Raw genomic sequence first — 4,323 nt, forward strand, 5'->3', positions numbered from 1 at the left:
CCCTCCCACATCCAATCTCCCACCAACCCCCTCATTCCACCAAATACCAATTCCCCCTCCCACTATACACCGACCCCCTCCCATCAACCACACATCTCCCTCCCACCAACCAACCACAAACTCCCTCTCCTACTATCCACATTACCTCCCTCCAAACGTTAGTATTATGCAATCAAATCTTAATGCCTTGTCGCGCTTATCATTCACGCATTACTTTGCATCTCGAACACGATTAAGCCCGAGTTAAGAATTAATCCCATCCATGATCCTCAATCCCACATGTATCCTGTTCGGTTCTTTCTACTCGCTATGTTTAACTGATTGATACAAAAGCTTGTCTGACATATCAATAGCACATTCATTATCCATCTAATCTAGTTAAATGCACGAAATCCATGCAGAGATCTAGTCTGTTACACTAGGCAATAAAAAAGGAACGCATTGTAGCTTTGAAATCCTCGCTTGAGTCTCTGGAACACTGGCTATTCTGGTGGTTTCCAGGCGATTTTAATCACCTGAAGAAAAAGTTTGTCCTCATGAGAAGAGGTTTCCATAGACACAGCAAGTGAGGAGTTTCCGCCAGCCGTCACCTTTGCCCTTAGTGTCTGGACAGCCGGATTCTTACAACCCGCCTTTCATCGGCATGACGTACGGTGGGACGCTTACGCAACGAGGCGCTTAATTGTAAATAGCGCCGTCACCCGACATGCTCAGTCTTCCAGGACCAATCAGTGTGACTGGATTCCAAGAACTTTGTGACCCTGGAGACGTCATTACCCCAGATACCGAAGTCAAGGCCGTCTCCCGGCAGAACTCTTCGTCTGCCGAAGAATACCAATTTTTCACGAAGTCTCCCCGTTTTCCCTCGAAGTCGAGTTCAGGCAACCGACAGATACCAAAGATTTCCATCAGCCTGGAAGTCGAAGCCATTCCCTGGCAAAACTCTTTGTCTCCTGAAGAAGACCAAATTTTCACAAAGTTCCTCAGCCTTCCCTCCAAGTCGAGTTCAGGCAACCGACAGATACCGAAGGCCCCTACCAGCTTGGAAGTCGAAGCCAACTCCTGGCAGAACTCGTCGTCTGCTGAAGAAGACCAAGTTTTCACGAAGTCCCTCTGCCTTCCCTCGAAGTCGACTTCAGGCAGCCGACAGATACCGAAGGCTTCCATCAGCTTGGAAGTCGAAGCCATCTCCTGACAGAACTCTTCGTCTGCCGAAGATCAGTTTTTCACCTCAGCCTCACTTCGAAATAGAGTTCAAGCAACAGACTTCGAGGTATCCCAAAATTTGGAAGGAGACTATCTTAATTGGAACCTTCTTTGATGAGGTTGATCGCCTTTCCGACACTCTTAATAACTTCAGGCCTGTGGTAATCTCCACAGAAGGTGACACCGATCATTTGAATTTCTAAATAAATGAACAAGATAAATGAATAAACAAGTAAACAATTCAATAAGATTAACAAGATTAACTAAAATACAAAAAAAATGGTACAAATAAATATTTAAAAAAAAGTCCAAATATAACTCTCACAGAACGTTTTTTTTTTTCAAACGCCTGAAACTGGCAAATGAAAATTAGATTATGATATTCAGTTTTGATTTCGACACCGAAAGACTAATCGAAGCAGACACCAAATCTGCTGTGTATGCGAGATTTTCCTCAGCTGAACAAAAGCACTCGGCAGAGTTCAGAATAAAATGAACAAGTAAATGAACAAATGAATGAACAAATGAATGAATGATTGAATGAATACTTAAATGAAAGAATAGAGATAAAAATAAAGATAAATCAAGTAAATAGAAACAAATATATAGATAAATAAGAAATAAGTAGTTAAATGAATAATTAGATAAATAAGAATAAATGAATAGACATGAAAATTATAATGCAATAGGGAAATGAAATTAAGTAAATGCATTACGATAAACAGATAAACAGAAAATATAAACAAATAGTAAAATAAAATACGTAGATAACAAAATAGAACAAGTAAAAGAAAAAGAAGTCATGGCCGACTACGAATGAACCAAACAAAGAGAAACGTGAAGAGGAAAGGATGAATGTGGCGACGGAAAAAGCATCAAGACAAACGAGAGGAGGAGGAGGAGGAGGAGGAGGAGGAGGAGGAGGAGGACGAGGAGGAGGAGGAGGACGAGGAGGAGGAGGAGGAGGAGGAGGACGAGGAGGAGGAGGAGGAGGAGGAGGAGGACGAGGAGGAGGAGGAGGAGGAGGAGGAGGAGGAGGAGGAGGAGGAGGAGGAGGAGGAGGAGGAGGAGGAGGAGGGGAGGCTGCTTAGATAAAGCCCTGCCCCTCCCGCCAACCGGGGCGAGCACCTCCCCCTCCCCCTTCCCCCCTCCCCCCCACGGGGGAGCCAATGCCTGTGTAACTCATTCGAGCCAGACAAAATTGCACCTGTGCCCTAGGAAGCTCTCCATCCCAATAGCTTCAGCTTATAAATCTAACCCACACCTACTTCACCCTCCTCCCCTTCGTCTTTCGTTCCCGTCTTCCACCCGTTACGTCATCTGCTTTACCCCATCCCTCTCCGTTCAAGTGTCCAATTCGTCCCATAATTACAATTCGATACACTATTTTTTTCTTTCTTTTTTTTTTTTTCTTTTTTTTTATTGTTCGTTTTCAATTGCGGTTCCTTCCTCCTCTCGGACATTTCTGGCTATGGAGACATTGATTTTTTTTTTTTTCTTTTTTTTTTACGCTCTATGATTTTATTCAATAAAGGTAAAGTCAACATGCGGACGATAAGTAACTAAATTCTACAGCATATGAAAACACTCTAGGGATTATCAACCTTATACCCAGAGGCCATAAGGTCTATCGCTGACGAGACGCTGCGGCTTTTGGGGTCCGAAAATTCGTTTAAGAATAAGGCCGATACATGAAGGTGGGTGTGGGCTTCTTTTATCCCCACTTTCACACCCCTTAACCCGAATATCTTCAATTACAGCCCCGTCTGAAGCCCAACCCAATCTCCGTCCAACCCGACCCTAACCCACTCCTCTTGTTTATCAAGTCAGGTTCTCTTCTGTGTTTATCCTCCCCCCTTTTTAATCGTGTCACATGTTTTCGCTTTTTTAATTTAATTTTCATTTACTTCATCTTTCCTTCAATTTCCCCTCCCCGACAACCATCTTTATCACAAATGAAACAGGAGGTAAGTCTAAGACAATATTTCTCATTACACAGAAAGGAAGATCAAAGTTACATAGATGTAATATTACAACACAAGGCAATCAGCTGTCTACCCTACCCCTTATATCATCTTGTGGACTCTGAGACCCAATCTTCGGCCCATCTAACCCTCATCCTAATATATATTTGGCCCATTCTTCCGTTCTTTGCTTACAGTAAGTTGTGGCGAGGAACATACACCAGGAGGAGCGTAGCTGCATCCGAAGCAGCCACCTTTACCCTATGTGCTTGAACTATCGGGGCTGGTATCCGTCACTGCTGGGAAACGGAGAGGAGAGCGGGATTCGAACCCACAGCTAAGCCAATGCGAGACAGCCACGTAAACAAGTTCTTCATCCTCGTCCACTTCGGTATACCAAAAGACAGATCATAAATTCACTGAAAAGATTGACGATGGGAACCTTCACGAGGTGGTCCTCCGAGAAGGAGATCAGAGTCACCTCAGATGAGTAAAAGCAGCAATGACTACAACAGCTCTGTAGGGAAGAGGCCAAACGCAGAGTATGGGAGTCCAATATATATATATATATATATATATATATATATATATATATATATATATATATATATATATATATATTTTTTTTTTTTTTTTTTTTTTTTTTTTTTTTTTTTTTTTACTCCCATACTCTGCGTTTGGCCTCTTCCCTACATCAGTCACCTCCCTGCTTCATCTTCAAAACTCTGTGAACTTCCTGATGTCCATCTGAGGATGAAACACCGAGGTGATGGTACCGTCTCCAGGCTGGGCCCAAAATATCTCTTTATCAAGTTCATTTGCATTTTTCCGCCTTTAAACGCGACCAGATCCGACAACTGGGAACTGCCCACCCTTGCACCTTTCAGCTGGTAACATAGAAAGAACCACACACTAATATAATGAATATATATGTCCAAGCCCTATGAGAGGACCAGAGTATCATTGCCAGCTGCTGCGGGGTTGCGGGTTCGAACCAGCAAAACTCGAGCCACCAACAGATTGAGTCACAAAGACCGTAATCCAGATTTTTTTTTTTTTTTTTTTTTATCTTTCTTTACCCTTTCCCACCTTAGTAGTCCCAAGGCACTCCAGCACCCCATAGCGTCTGGTTACAAGGATTACAGATGTTACT

The sequence above is a fragment of the Oratosquilla oratoria genome, chromosome 32 (genome assembly GCF_046742065.1).
Source record: "Oratosquilla oratoria isolate Oo_2021 chromosome 32, ASM4674206v1, whole genome shotgun sequence".
NCBI lineage: Eukaryota > Metazoa > Arthropoda > Malacostraca > Stomatopoda > Squillidae > Oratosquilla > Oratosquilla oratoria.